Source organism: Schistocerca nitens, chromosome 2 (assembly GCF_023898315.1).
Source record: "Schistocerca nitens isolate TAMUIC-IGC-003100 chromosome 2, iqSchNite1.1, whole genome shotgun sequence".
In the NCBI taxonomy this organism is placed as follows: Eukaryota; Metazoa; Arthropoda; class Insecta; order Orthoptera; family Acrididae; genus Schistocerca; species Schistocerca nitens.
Genome location: NC_064615.1, coordinates 843,538,885 through 843,555,652, shown reverse-complemented (window position 1 = coordinate 843,555,652; position 16,768 = coordinate 843,538,885). Strand labels below are relative to the sequence as shown.

General features: G+C 45.6%; 1 protein-coding gene across 1 annotated transcript in view; it reads right to left on the bottom strand.

Annotated features, from left to right (window-relative positions):
* The window catches only part of LOC126237115 (enhancer of split mgamma protein-like), a 152,437-nt gene that overhangs the window by 56,864 nt on the left and 78,805 nt on the right, over positions 1-16,768 (bottom strand). The window lies entirely within an intron of this gene.

Below are 16,768 nucleotides of genomic sequence, written 5' to 3'. Positions count from 1 at the left end.
AGAACTACTTAAACCTAAGTAACCTAAAGACATCACAAACATCCATGCCCGAGGCAGGATTCGAACCTGCGACCATAGCAGCAGCGCGGTTCTGGACTCAAGCGCCTAGAACCGCTCGTCCACAGCGGCCGGCCCTGCAACATTAATGGACATTTTTGTTTGTACCTACTGGTGGGGCATTGAGAGTTGATACGTTAACAAGCCACATATGAACAAAATATTGTTCATTACAAGCAGCTTGAGGAACTTGAAAACTTCCACGTTGTCCAGCGTGCCTGCGGTAAACACTGACATTTTCTGAGGGATGGAGTACGACCCATTTCTACAACAGGTCATAAAAAAGCGCTAACCACACACGGTGCATCAATGATCTTCCAACAATCAAAGAACATTTTCATCGCATCCGGCCATTGTATTTGCACAGTTGCCGTGACTGTGTTGTTATAGCTACATGTTCCATTTTGTAGACTGTTCTTGAAGGCCGTTGTTGGCAAGCAGACGGCTATTGCACGAAGCGAGTAGTAGAGAAAAAGGAAATCTGAAGTACTTATTTAGTTTGCTGGCTCGGCTAATAAGGTAGCATTCCAGTTAAGTAGCGTTTACTCGCAATTCCTTCGTCGAGAGTGTAATATTCAACGCCAATCGATAAACAACAAAGCTGAACATCAGGTAAGTGTATTTTAGGTGTCTGTACACATCTTGCTTGAACTGATTATCATCGGGAGGAAATACCTGCAAGAAAAATATGTTTTACATATCTTTCTCTCATGCTTCTCTCTCGTAACGCCTGGTTTGTTTTTGACGACTGAGGTACATTTCTCCGTCTTTTTCGCCATTATTAACATCAGATCAACTGGTCGCAACACAAGTGCTACAGACAAATAGATAAATGACAGGTATTTTCAGACGAGTGTCAAAGCGCATTTTAAGTTGTAAGTTTTCTAGACTGACTGACGTAGTACCTTCACATGTCAAAACATAAACACAGGCTCCTAGAATTGGTGTGCAACGCCCACATTTACAATCTCGAATTTCGCATGAGAATCTTCTCTAAACGGGACCTCTTAAAAAGACGGAACCTCTTTTAAAAAAATTTAATTAACACGTTAGTTTTTAGAAAAGAAACCTGAGACTTAGGGTTACAGGAACACACTACTGGTTACCCAAATCTTATACAATTTTACAAAAGAATACTTTAGAATGCGAAAAATTTTACCACCAACAACATTTCAAACAAATTATTTTTGTAAGAAGAAAACTGTTCTTTAAAAACTGTTGAAAAGGAGGTTCCAATTGAGATATGTTCAGTGTGATAAAAATAACTTTCAACTGCGTACAAATTTTAGGCAATGCATACTTAGAACGTTTGGCAATTCCATTATATTTCTTTAAATAAAACCTTTCTAATAACACAGATAGGAACTGATAGGAACTAAACAGTAAGAGTTTAATGTGAAACCCCTTTCCTAAAATTTCAACAATTCCTGGAACATACTGATTACATATTACCTATATAATAGACAATATAAAAGAAATAGGAGCACATCTTTCTTGAATTATTAATTCCTCATTTTATTTTTAGTTACATCCTTTAAGATAGATGTGGCGACGAATCTTTATGACTATACGGGAGTAACTACACTGATGAGCGAAAACATTGCGACCACCTGCTTAATAGCTTATTTGCCCGTCTTTGGAGCGAAATTCATCACTGATTCTGCGTATCAGGGATCCGACAGTTTGTTGGTAGGTTTGTGGAGGTATGTCGCTTTAGATATCTACTCACAGAACACGTAAATCGCGTAAATAAAGGGTCGTGATTTGGATACGCTGTGATGGCTCCCTATAACGACACAGATACGTTCCATAGGATTTACAGCAGGCGAATCTGGTAGCCGAGACATCAACATGAGTTCACTAGAATGCTCCTCAAACCACTGCAGCACGGTTCTGGCTACGAGACACGGACCGTTATACTGCTGAGAGCATGCCTTCAGTTACTGCATGTCAACGTGTGAAGACGCAGAGGTGGTCTGCTGCGGAGCTCTACGTGAAGAGTCGTTGACGTCTAACTATTTAGCTTATTCTGGTAGTTTCACTGTCCTTCTACCTCTTTCCGTAGATGCTCCCGACAATAGCACGTGAACATTCGATCATATTCGCCGTTTTAGAGATACACGTTCACAGTCGCTGCGTAATAATAATTTGCTCTTTGTCAGAGTCGCTCATCTCAAGGGACTCCCTGATTTGCAGCCCACATCTTAGCTAGAATGATCCCCTATCCGTGTCTACCTCACTTACGTATTTCCATTACCGCTTCACTATCCCGCCCACCAGGCAGCATCCATCGTCGTGGTGGGCAGTTGTAATGTTTTGGTTTGTCAATGAATATTCCCTTTACAGCCGTTGAATAATTGTAGTGGCGTCGAGGAGTTTAGCAAAGGAACTCAAGCCCAGCAGCGTACCGTTTACCCGCTACATGCAAAATACCCAAACACATGTTCAGATCTCATGCATTTTCGGCGTCACTGGGTACAGTGTTACGTACGTCAGTCACTGATCGCCTGATGTCCCACGCCCATTGTAAGGTTTGTTTACACGCCAATCAGTTAAGGTTCTGATCTGTTCAGAGAGGTTCGTACCTGCTGTTGTGCTTGTGATCTTTGTTCATACTGTACTACAGGTGGGCACTTCATGTGTGCCGGCCGGAGTGGCCGAGCGTTTCTAGGCGCTACAGTCTGGAACCGGGCGACCGCTACGGTCGCAGGTTCGAATCCTGCCTCGGGCATGGATGTGTGTGTGATGTCCTTAGGTTAGTTAGGTTTAAGTAGTTCTAAGTTCTAGGGGACTGATGACCTCAGAAGTTGAGTCCCACAGTGCTCAGAGCCATTTGAACCATTTGAGCCAACTTCATGTGTGTCAAAATATGTGGTTCCGTCACGGTTGTACACCCCTCGTGCGGTGTGACATTATTTAAACCAGCGATATGGGTAACAGGTGGTGCCCGATTGCTCGACCTGCACGTTCTTCTGGTTTGAACCAGCTAGACTACTACCCGTGGATCACATGAAATGCTTGATGTACGGGACCTCTGTGGCATCCAAGGAAGATATACTGCGGCGAGTTATGGCTTTGGCGGATGCTGGAGGAACAGGGTAAGTGATCCTGTTTACCGTAATATGGCACGGAGGTACCGTATCTGTGTTGACGTCAGCGGCCGTCACATTGTGCCCTACTTGCAAGTGGATCCATGCCAAAAGCGGCGGAGAGCAACTACACTCCTGGAAATGGAAAAAAGAACACATTGACACCGGTGTGTCAGACCCACCATACTTGCTCCGGACACTGCGAGAGGGCTGTACAAGCAATGATCACACGCACGGCACAGCGGACACACCAGGAACCGCGGTGTTGGCCGTTGAATGGCGCTAGCTGCGCAGCATTTGTGCACCGCCGCCGTCAGTGTCAGCCAGTTTGCCGTGGCATACGGAGCTCCATCGCAGTCTTTAACACTGGTAGCATGCCGCGACAGCGTGGACGTGAACCGTATGTGCAGTTGACGGACTTTGAGCGAGGGCGTATAGTGGGCATGCGGGAGGCCGGGTGGACGTACCGCCGAATTGCTCAACACGTGGGGCGTGAGGTCTCCACAGTACATCGATGTTGTCGCCAGTGGTCGGCGGAAGGTGCACGTGCCCGTCGACCTGGGACCGGGCCGCAGCGACGCACGGATGCACGCCAAGACCGTAGGATCCTACGCAGTGCCGTAGGGGACCGCACCGCCACTTCCCAGCAAATTAGGGACACTGTTGCTCCTGGGGTATCGGCGAGGACCATTCGCAACCGTCTCCATGAAGCTGGGCTACGGTCCCGCACACCGTTAGGCCGTCTTCCGCTCACGCCCCAACATCGTGCAGCCCGCCTCCAGTGGTGTCGCGACAGGCGTGAATGGAGGGACGAATGGAGACGTGTCGTCTTCAGCGATGAGAGTCGCTTCTGCCTTGGTGCCAATGATGGTCGTATGCGTGTTTGGCGCCGTGCAGGTGAGCGCCACAATCAGGACTGCATACGACCGAGGCACACAGGGCCAACACCCGGCATCATGATATGGGGAGCGATCTCCTACACTGGCCGTACACCACTGGTGATCGTCGAGGGGACACTGAATAGTGCACGGTACATCCAAACCGTCATCGAACCCATCGTTCTACCATTCCTAGACCGGCAAGGGAACTTCCTGTTCCAACAGGACAATGCACATCCGCATGTATCCCGTGCCACCCAACGTGCTCTAGAAGGTGTAAGTCAACTACCCTGGCCAGCAAGATCTCCGGATCTGTCCCCCATTGAGCATGTTTGGGACTGGATGAAGCGTCGTCTCACGCGGTCTGCACGTCCAGCACGAACGCTGGTCCAACTGAGGCGCCAGGTGGAAATGGCATGGCAAGCCGTTCCACAGGACTACATCTAGCATCTCTACGATCGTCTCCATGGGAGAATAGCAGCCTGCATTGCTGCGAAAGGTGGATATACACTGTACTAGTGCCGACATTGTGCATGCTCTGTTGCCTGTGTCTATGTGCCTGTGGTTCTGTCAGTGTGATCATGTGATGTACCTGACCCCAGGAATGTGTCAATAAAGTTTCCCCTTCCTGGGACAATGAATTCACGGTGTCTTATTTCAATTTCCAGGAGTGTATTTTGTGGTATTTTGCGTGCAGCGGGAAATGGTACGTTTCTGGACATGAGTTCCTATGCTAAACTTAACCCTCCTGGTCCTCACTACAAGTCCTCAAAGTCTGTAAGGGGAATTTAGTTACATCCTGTAAGTTGAACATACGCGTTGTACTTCACTATAGCTCAAAAGAAATGCTGTTATTAGTTACAGTATATGATGAATGAAATAAGTACTAATATGTGATCGCAGGTATCGCATAACTCGGATATAAGCTTTTACAAACGTTGGTATCCGTTGTTACAGTTATGACAATTTTCCCACCCCACACGCCATCCCCTTATGGAGTTCATGAGCTGGTAGCAGACGAAAGACAAGAATAGTTGAGCATCCAGCAGTGGTGTGCTAGACCGACGGTGATGCACTTCTTGCTGTCCAGAAGAACAGACGCACTCAGCCTCAGAGCAGCTCTTGCAGGTACCTGCGCTCTGGCTTGCACGCGCCTGCGGTCAGTTCCGCTCGGCCGCATCGCACACTCGCCGCTCTGCTCGACTCGTCCCGGTATACACAGTACGGAGTGGCGCGCCTGCGTCTCGCTGTGGGAACGTCCGCCGCGCCGGAATCCCGGCTACCCGCAGCACTCGCCGTTTCTTGCTTTCCCGTGGCTTCTCCACTCGGCCTCCGGGATGCCGCCTGTTGACATTGGGCCGCAGCGCGCTCCCCACTTCAGTCGCTGCACTCGGCTCCCACGTCTACGCTCGGCCGCGCAGGGAATGCGGCGCACTTAACGGCGGCCCGCCGACTCGACGCGAAACGCCCGACAGTCTAGCGGTAAGGCTCTCCGCAGACTGTTGGCACCCCGGAACAAACGCATCGTGCGAAAGAGTTCTGCGCGGTTGGTGACCACGGAAGTGTGACGTAACAGAAAAATTCATTTGGACAGTACCGGGTGATCAAAAAGTCAGTATAAATTTGAAAACTTAATAAACCACGGAATAATGTAGATAGAGAGGTAAAAATTGACACACATGCTTGGAATGACATGGGGTTTTATTAGAACAAAAAAAAAGTTCACAAAATGTCCGACAGACGGTGCTGAACAGCAAAACGTCAGTGACTGCGCATGACAATCGTGTATAAAAGGAGCTGTAATGAGAGAGAGAATCAGATGCGCCAGCAGTCGCAGCATGTTGACGTTACCTGAAAAGTCGCTTTTAGTGAAGCTGTATCATGAGAATGGGGAACGTGCTAGTTCAGCGTTACGAACCTATCGCCATAGGAAGGGGATTCGAACGGGTAAAGGTCCGTTGACAAATGCAGCTGTGGCGAGAATGAGCAGGAAAAACAAACCCGTAACGTTCGAAAACAGCATTAGTAGTGCGCTGCTTGACGCAGTCAGGTCGATTAAATATCTAGACGTAACGTTGCAACAAAATGGAATGAGTATTTAAGAATTTTACTAGTGAAGAACAACAGTTGTTGAGTACTACTCGAGTGTTTGCGATCCGGAACCGGTCGGATTAAAGGAAGACATCGAAGCAATTCAGAGGCGGACTGCTAGATTAATTTTCGGTAGGTTCTAACAACACTCAGGTATTATGGAGATCCTCTGGGAATTCAAATTGGAATCACTGGGAAGGGAAGGGAGGGGAGGGGGGGGAGGGGGGGAGGGGGGGGGGAAGCCGACGTTCTTTAGTAGGAGCATTATTGAGAAAAGAGAACCGGTGTTTGAAGATGAGTACAGAAAGATTCTTCTACTGCTGCCACCGAACATTTCACATAAGGACCAAGCAGATAAAATTAGAGAGCTTGGGACTCGTACGGAAGCATATAGACAGTCGATTTAACCTCGCTCCATTTGCAAGTGGAACAGGAAAGGAAATGACACTGTCTGGTGGGCGCTCACCTAGACAACTAGAAAATACCTAATCAGAGTTTGTCACCCACGTACTTTGATACTTCAGGTTCACTAACTACTACCCTCAGACATATTAAAGACATTGAAACACCATTCCATTTCCAAAAGATACACGAGATGCCATCTGCACCAGGATGGCTGCTAGCAGACTCCTCAAAATTGCCATCTCCAGGCGAACTCATAAAGTGCTGGCCTTTCAGTCAGTCAGCCTCTGGAGCAGAACGCAAACACTGCCATTTATGACTCCCTGATCCTGTCATCAGCAGCCCTCTGCAAAGTTCTGATTCGTGACATGAATTCTTGCAAGTTTATTTGACACAAGCGCTTGACAAAAATGTGTAACAACCGCTTTTCGGTGGACTGGACTGGACCAGCGCATCAGTTCCAGATTAGCAAAAGTTAGAAGTCACCTTCTTGGAGATGACAGATCCCGACACTGGAGTCCCTAACGTCCAAACAGTCAACCCCCCGTCATGGCGAGGATATGTTGTAATCTTCATGACAACAATTGTGAGTCACAGATGAATAACTGAGTTCCTAATCACAGTCACATTACAATGAAATGTCTCACAGAAAGGAAGTGTTATGGCGATCCTCAAGATTGTGAACACAGCATGTATAAGGCACCTTACTGTCAATCACAGAGATGAAGATCATGCCGCGAGATATCAGCGCATTTTAACGGAAATAATAAAGGCCACTGTAGTTGCTGATAATGTAATAGATATTACTACAGCTGGAGAACGAGTAATAATAAAAAGAACGCTTAAAATGTGGCGACCAAACCGCAACAAGGCTGCAATTGTTCTGCTTTGTGATACAAGAGACGGACACAAAAAAATTATGAGTGTCCTCTCGGTAAAACACAAGACATTTATCAAGGCTTCACAAGATAACATTTTTAAAATTTTTGCTAGGTAATTTCTTAGAAATGGGTGGTGGTGGTGGTTAGTGTTGAACGTCCCGTCGACAACGAGGTCATTAGAGACGGAGCGTAAGCTCGGGTGAAGGAAGGATTGGGAAGGAAATCGACCGTGCCCTTTCAAAGGAACCATCCCAGCATTTGCCTGAAACGATTTAGGGAAATCACGGAAAACCTAAATCAGGACGGCCGGAGACGGGATTGAACCGTCGTCCTCCCGACTTAGAAATGGGTGTTCTAGACTCAATATGTAACTCTGATTATGAGCAGACAGTCGACGCATCTTCTTCTCTAAATTAATTGCATTCTCAAATTCGTGATCCTCCATCTGTCTGTGAATTCGAGGACTAACAATAATTCCAGCTGTCAGTTATTGTAGGCTGAATACATAAAACAGCATTCATCTTGCGGAAGAGTTGTTACAGACTTCATCAACCTTAATTTGTTATGTAGTGGTGGAATCAGTACTGGTTTGTGGTCTACAAGTGGTTTACGTAAGATGGGTTTAGCCCCAGAGAGAGAATCAGATGCGGCAGCAGTCGCAGCATGTTGACGTTACGTGAAAAGGCGCTTTTAGTGAAGCTGTATCATGAGAATGGGGAATGTGCTAGTTCAGCGTTACGATCCTATCACCACAAGAAGGGGATTCGAACGGGTAAAGGTCCGTTGACAAATGCAGCTGTGGCAAGAATGATTTCGAAGCTCGAAGCCACGACTTGTTTAGAAGATAGACCCCGTAGTGGCCGACCGAGCACAAGGTGTAATGCTGCTGAGACAGTTCAGGAAGAAATGGAGACTGTAGCGGGTTCGTCTATGCACGGGGAAGTCAGCGCTCGTACAGGCGCACGTCGCACCGGCATTCCATACACTACTGTTTGGTTGGCACTGAGGCGTACTCTCCGATGCTATCCGTACAAAAGCCATCGGCATCATGAATTGTTACCTGGCGATTTAGTGAAGCGGAGGGCATTTGCGGTGAGAGCGTTTCAAAAGATGGCGGAAGATGACGATTGGTTGAGTAACGTGGACCGACGAAGCTCATTTCACGCTCCGAGGGTCTGTCAACGCCCACAACTGCAGAATTTGGGCTACCGAAAATGCTAGAACTGTCTTGGAAACTCCATTGCACAACGAGAAAGTCACGGTATGGGTTGGATTTACCACATCTACCGTTATCGGGCCTTTTTTCTTCGAGGAAATGCGTGATTCTGGTTTTGTAACTGCTGCCGTGACGGGTGAGAGGTACGCCTAAACGTTACAGAATCGCATCATCCCCAGTCTGGCTGATAAACACCTGCTGGAACATACGATGTTTATGCAGGATGGCGATCCGCCCCATATTGCTAAACGCGTGAAAGATCTCTTGCACGCGTCGTTTGGTGATGATCGTGTGCTCAGCCGCCACTTTCGTCATGCTTGGCCTTTCAGGTCCCCAGACCTCAGTGCGTGCGATTATCAGCTTTGGGATTACCTGAAGTCGCAAGTGTATCGTGATCGACCGACATCTCTAGGGATGCTGAAAGACAACATCCGACGCTAATGCTTCACCATAACTCCGGACATGCTTTACAGTGCTGTTCACATTATTCCTCGACTACAGCTATTGTTGAGGAATGATGGTGGACATATTGAGCATTTCCTGTAAAGAACGTCATCTTTGCTTTGTCTTACTTTATTATGCTAATTATTGCTATTCTGATCAGATGAAGCGCCATCTCTCGGACATTTTTTGAACTTTTGTATTTTTTTGGTTCTAATAAAACCCCATGTCATTCCAAACATGGGTGTCAATTTGCACCTCTCTATCTACATTATTCCGTGATTTATTCAGTTTTCAAATTTATACTGACTTTTTGATCACCCGGTACACCTCTGGCTATCAAAACAGCAGTACCAGGAAGGATAGCAAAAAACGAAATTTTGCTGTGCGTGGTATAGTGCAGTAGAACGAATATGTGATTAAATTTGTAGTTGAATTTGGTTGTATACAGGGTGCAAAATTGGCGGGGTCAGGGATTTTCTCTGCCTCGTGATGACTGGGTGTTGTGTGATGTCCTTAAGTTAGTTAGGTTTAAGTAGTTCTAAGTTCTAGGGGACTGATGACCATAGATGTTAAGTCCCATAGTGCTCAGAGCCATTTGAACCATTCCTGACAGTGGCTAGACTGGACTATGTCAAATATTGCACTGTGTAAAAACTGGGACTTTGTCCGGGCGCTGATGGCCGTGCAGTTGAGCGTCCCACAAACCAAACGTCATCAAACATCAACAACCAGCAGGCACCATTTGCTTACGCTCCAGGCTTTACGAGCGCCGGCTGCTCTCAGTGGCTCGTCAGTCGGAGCACACGCTCTTCGCTCAGCATTCGCTCAGCGTAAGCTCCGGGTTCTGCGCCGGCGGCGCCAACCGCCCATCCAACAGAGCACACGCTCAGCTTACGGTAGCCGCTCCACGTCAGCCCGGACGTCAGCCAGGGATTGCGGATTAGCGGAAAGTTACATGCCAAGTGTTACTTCTGCTTGCAGCTGAGTAAAGAATTGTGGTTACTTGCCACGAGCTGCCTCAGAACTCACTGCAAATAATCACTGTATCATTACCAATAAATTCTGTTCTTTGCTTACATGAAGCCAAAGTATTCTTCGTGTACCATATACCACACACCACAGAACAGGGTATGGTATGCCTAGCACTGTGCGGGCCGCACCAGTACACTTCAGGTTAATATGTCAAAGGTTAATATGACTTAATATGACTTAATATGGCGTTTTTGCATGCCACCCTCTTGCGTTGCAATTTTGATGGCCAGCAGTTTACAACGACCAGAAAACGTGTTACCAATCACGACTGTGCGGTTTAGTTTAACCCAGAGACAGACTCTTCAAATCCTGATGCTGGAAGAAATTTCGACTGCCATTATTTGTCTAAATGGGTAGAGAAGTGTTCATGATCACTAAGCTTTGCATGATGAACGTGGTGTATTCTAAAATACTCGGCATTGACTCCTGGTAGTGGCTTCCTCAATGACAATCCGTCTGTGTGATGTGGAACGTTACCCTGGCTGGTGATCTGATACCAAGGCCATGAGATCCATAAGACAGTAGTTAACGGCTTGAGGTACATGCCTTCTGAAGGGGTGCTATACAGGCCCCATTGTTACCAAAGGAACAAAATACGAGCTTACAATACATCGGACGAAATTTACAATTGTAACCAACACTTGCTGCCAGATCATAACACGTTTCTCTTAATGGGGCGAAATCGTCAGATGGAAAACTTCGGGCGTAGCAGGGATTGCTGCAGATCCACTGCTACTCACAATTTATAAAGTGCGAACCAGAATTCCTCCGACAGAGGTGGTAGTATGGAACAAAACAAGAAAAAAGTCCATTAAATATGGGCTCTGAAATGCACACTGAAAAGCTATGGGCACTTGTTCATCTTCGCTTTTGTGAGACACATCTCTTCTATTAAAAACTCTTTACTTTCGATATTTTGAGAGTTGATAATGAAGACCAAAGCCGTGCGGGATTAGCTGAGTGGTCTTAGTCGCTGCAGTCATGGGCTGTGCGGCTGATCCCGGCGGAGGTTCGAGTCCTCCCTCGGTCATGGGTGTGTGTGTTCGTCTTTAGGATAATTTAGGTTAAATATTGTGTAAGGTTAGGGACTGATGACCTTAGCAGTTAAGTCCCGTAACATTTCACACACATTTGAACAGTTTGAAGACCAAAACAAGAAAAAAGCGTTCAGTAAACATGAGCTCTGTAGCACATACTTCAAAAGCTATGGACACTCCTTCAGTAGAAGAGATGTGTTTCACAGTAGTGAAGATGGAAAAGCGTACATCCGTCTTAAGGTACGAATTTTATAGCCCGTGTTTACTGGACATTTTTCTTGTTTTGGTGCATTCTTTCTCCTCCAGAAATATGAAAGCAGGGAGACTGCATTGGAAGAGATGCGTTTCGCAGTATCTAAGATGAACAAGTTCTCATAGCTCTTAAGCTATGGAAATATGATTAGTAGTTTTACAGTACCTTGCGAACTACTTCAACTGAAGACGAATGGCTAACAGAGCACAGTACGTTATACAGGAGCACGAATGTTCTTCAGAACAGACACCGGCATCATACTTTAATGCTGGACTGAGTAGAAGTGTGTCTGTACACGCAGTGCACCGAACACTCCTAACGACGGGCCTCCTGAACGAAACTTAATAAGATCTCTAATGTCCTCAATGTACATAAAAAATTTGTCAGATAGGCTGTTGTTGTCTACAGGAAAGTATCATTGTTGGATGGTCATGGGCAAACGCAGACACACTTAGACAATGTTTCCACTTGGTCTAATGAATGACAGACCTATCTAAATGTGAAAATTCAACATAATGCATATAAACAATAGAGAGAAACGATACTGTCCAATTATAAGATTACTGGTGAAAACATGGAGCATGTAACATTGAATAAGTACATAGAGGTAATACTAAGAAGCTGCATGAGATGGGAGGATTACGTGAAATGACTATTAGGGAAGGCGAATGGGAAACTTAGACTTATTGGAGAGGTTCTGGGAAAGTGTAATACATCTGTAAAGATAATAACATACGCGATGATTGTGCCTCCAGTTCCAGAGTATTATTCCGGTGCTTGGACTCTTTATCAAATAGATATAACAACAGACATGACTTTTGGCTAAATTTAGAGAACGTGTATTCCAAGAAGACTTTGCGGCTGTTCTGTTATCGGTATCAAAGTCTCTCAAAGGGATCATAATTGTGATTAGAGCTGTGTACATAACTGGTTCGTATCATACTTGACAGAATGCAAGTAGCTGTTCACAATGACCGAAACAATGTTGGAAGAACAGAAAATTTTAGTGAGTGAGCAGATATCGCAAAGGGAGCCCCACAGGATTCAATTTTGGGTCCACTCCTATTTCTTACAACAGCGAATGAGATTCCATTTAACATTCAAAGAGCATAGTTGGTACTTTCTACAGACGATACTAGTACTATAATAAATTTCATTTGAGAGAAAACAACACAACAGATTATTAATGATGTTTTACAAAGAATTATAGAGTTGTTCTCTGAAAACAGATTCTCCATAAAGATTAGGTTAGTTGGTTTGTGGGATTAAAGGGACCAGACTGCGATGGTCATCGGTCCCCATAAAGTTTAGGCAAACACACTTTATTCACTTTTTTACAACAAATAGTCGTACAAAAAAACTCACATAACACATTATCAGGAGTCCCTAAATAGTGCAGAATGCACCAAATTTTTGCGGTTACATACTCATGAAAACTTGAACTGAAAGAAGAATATTGCCAAAAATGTCAAATAATTAAGTACAGCTACTTATGCTCTTCGTTAAATTGCTAATCTTTGAAACAAACGAATAAATATACGGACATAGTTTGGATATTTCCAATCATTAATGTCTTAAAAAAACTTTTCTGGTGCTCACCCTTAGCCGTCTTACAGAAACATATACAGCGAAATTCATAATAAATAGTCTATCATAATTTGAGAAGAATAATGATATCCGTATCTAACACACTAGAGGAAAAAATGACCTTTTTTACTCACTATTAACACTGTCAGTGACTCAGGATTCAGGAAGGAATTCAGTATGCAGCGACAAATGTTTTTCGAACATTTGCCCAATACTGTAAACTGTGTGATAGAGATCGAGGCAAGTTTTAAATCCATCTCCAACCCCAGATCATTTCTCTGTATGAAAACCGTAATTGCAAGAACAGGACTAAAAGGTATTCATTTCATTACTGATTTGTTCCACACAGTTCGAGAAAAGAATCGTTCAAATGACCTATGGGACACGTTACTCACTAACCGACTAACAGAAACATAAAGTCATTGTTCCGTCGCTTAGTACGCGATAAGAATAGGGCACAAAAAGACTCATATTGATACGCAGTACCCTCTGCCAAGCACAGTACCGTGTAGATTTAGAACTACCGAATGACACTGAGAAGTGTAATGAAACTTTTGTAAAAACCCACGTTTTACAGGCGTATGTTTTTTATGTAACATGTTGTTGAGACTACAACGATTTTTTTTCAAACTGGCGATCATTATTTTTGAATGTCATTCGCTAGTTTATGAAAAGAGGGGTACTGTGATATAACACTTTCTGGTATCTGTTTTAAAGACGGCGAAATATACACGGGAAAATCGCAAGAAAATGTGAGAGCGACGTCTTTACTGCTGTCGACTGTTTCTGTCCTATTAATGAATTCCATAGCAACACCGTAGTGTCGTATGTTGCTGATAACTTCTTTGCACTTCCTACTCTTGAACTTTTGCAGCGAAATCTCTTTATTTTTATGAAGTAATAACTATTGAGTGAGGTTTTCAGCTCAGTCTTATTTGGTTCAAATGGCTCTGAGCACTATGGGACTTAACATCTGAGGTCATCAGTCCCCTAGAACTTAGAACTACTTAAACCTAACTAATCTAAGGACATCATCACACACATCCATGCCGAGGCATGATTCGTATCGGCGACAGTAGAGTATTTCTCTTTAAGCGTTCTTATACGGCATTTTCTGTGCCAGATCTTCAGAATTGCACCTAGGTACACCTGAAAGAGGATCGGTGACAGCCTACATCTCTGAGACAAATCCTTATTCACGTCGAATTACTTTGTCCAACTAGTCCCAGTCCGGACTCTCACTGTGTCATTTTTATATAATTTCATAACAGCCTTTAGATATCTTTGATCTAGTTCTATCTCTCTCATATTTTCGCACATTTTGTTGGAGGGTAAATTATCATAAGCATTTTCTAGGTCAATCACTGCAGAATGCGACTCCAGTCCAGCTTTCGTGGGTTTTGTACATACACTCCTGGAAATGGAAAAAAGAACACATTGACACCGGTGTGTCAGACCCACCATACTTGCTCCGGACACTGCGAGAGGGCTGTACAAGCAATGATCACACGCACGGCACAGCGGACACACCAGGAACCGCGGTGTTGGCCGTCGAATGGCGCTAGCTGCGCAGCATTTGTGCACCGCCGCCGTCAGTGTCAGCCAGTTTGCCGTGGCATACGGAGCTCCATCGCAGTCTTTAACACTGGTAGCATGCCGCGACAGCGTGGACGTGAACCGTATGTGCAGTTGACGGACTTTGAGCGAGGGCGTATAGTGGGCATGCGGGAGGCCGGGTGGACGTACCGCCGAATTGCTCAACACGTGGGGCGTGAGGTCTCCACAGTATATCGATGTTGTCGCCAGTGGTCGGCGGAAGGTGCACGTGCCCGTCGACCTGGGACCGGACCGCAGCGACGCACGGATGCACGCCAAGACCGTAGGATCTTACGCAGTGCCGTAGGGGACCGCACCGCCACTTCCCAGCAAATTAGGGACACTGTTGCTCCTGGGGTATCGGCGAGGACCATTCGCAACCGTCTCCATGAAGCTGGGCTACGGTCCCGCACACCGTTAGGCCGTCTTCCGCTCACGCCCCAACATCGTGCAGCCCGCCTCCAGTGGTGTCGCGACAGGCGTGAATGGAGGTACGAATGGAGACGTGTCGTCTTCAGCGATGAGAGTCGCTTCTGCCTTGGTGCCAATGATGGTCGTATGCGTGTTTGGCGCCGTGCAGGTGAGCGCCACAATCAGGACTGCATACGACCGAGGCACACAGGGCCAACACCCGGCATCATGGTGTGGGGAGCGATCTCCTACACTGGCCGTACACCACTGGTGATCATCGAGGGTACACTGAATAGTGCACGGTACATCCAAACCGTCATCGAACCCATCGTTCTACCATTCCTAGACTGGCAAGGGAACTTGCTGTTCCAACAGGACAATGCACGCCCGCATGTATCCCGCGCCACCCAACGTGCTCTAGAAGGTGTAAGTCAACTACCCTGGCCAGCAAGATCTCCGGATCTGTCCCCCATTGAGCATGTTTGGGACTGGATGAAGCGTCGTCTCACGCGGTCTGCACGTCCAGCACGAACGCTGGTCCAACTGAGGCGCCAGGTGGAAATGGCATGGCAAGCCGTTCCACAGGACTACATTCAGCATCTCTACGATCGTCTCCATGGGAGAATAGCAGCCTGCATTGCTGCGAAAGGTGGATATACACTGTACTAGTGCCGACATTGTGCATGCTCTGTTGCCTGTGTCTATGTGCCTGTGGTTCTGTCAGTGTGATCATGTGATGTATCTGACCCCAGGAATGTGTCAATAAAGTTTCCCCTTCCTGGGACAATGAATTCACGGTGTTCTTATTTCAATTTCCAGGGGTGTATTAATTTCGTTATGAAGATGTTGTCCATTACTGACCTTTCTGCTCAGAATCCTGCTTCCTCTTCATGGCGCTTGTATCTTGTTTCTTTTTCCATCATATTTTTAAGTACTTTCGTGCACAGTCTTCCAACGAAACGGATCGCTGGTAATTCCCTGTAATTATTTGGGACATTACGTGACCCTTTTTTATTCACAGGTGTTATGTTGTTCATTCCGATGAAACATCTTAGCCACTTAATACTCTTTGAAACAGATTTCTTAGCATATGCAACAATTTCGGTGGTCCATACTTTTGGATTTATCAATCCAAATCCTTGTGTTTTCTTCATTTTACAGGTCGTCACAGCCTCTCAAAGAACTTTTATGCCTAACGGCCATAACTTCTCCTGTTGCATCCTGACCTCACATCTATATGAAAACTGAGGCCGATTTCCCTGGAATAAATCCTTAAAATACTTTTTCTATTATGACTAATATTATAATGATTTAACTTGTCACCAGCTGACAGTCTCATTGATTTGATTGTTCTCCATGTCTTAGCTCTCCAGGCCCCACCAATCACCCTCTGTACGCAATCACATCTTTTCTCCCATGCCTCGCGGGATTAGCCGAGCGGTCTAGGGCGCTGCAGTCATAGACTGTGCGGCTGGTCCCGGCGGAGGTTCGAGTCCTCCCTCGGGCATGGGTGTGTGTGTGTTTGTCCTTAGGATAATTTAGGTTAAGTAGTGTGTAAGCTTAGGGACCGCTGACCTTAGACACCATTTTCTTACAACATTTTAGACAAATATTGCATATTTGGAATTAATTAGTAGCAAATAATCTTAACGTGTTTTTACGCTCACAGTAATTACGGGTAATGTTACTACAGTGTCGTTACGGTGGTATCTTTTGAGAGGCTTCCTCCTCATTATTTAAATATGGTTTATTACATAGCAAATGAACAGATTTTAATATATCAAATCAATTTTC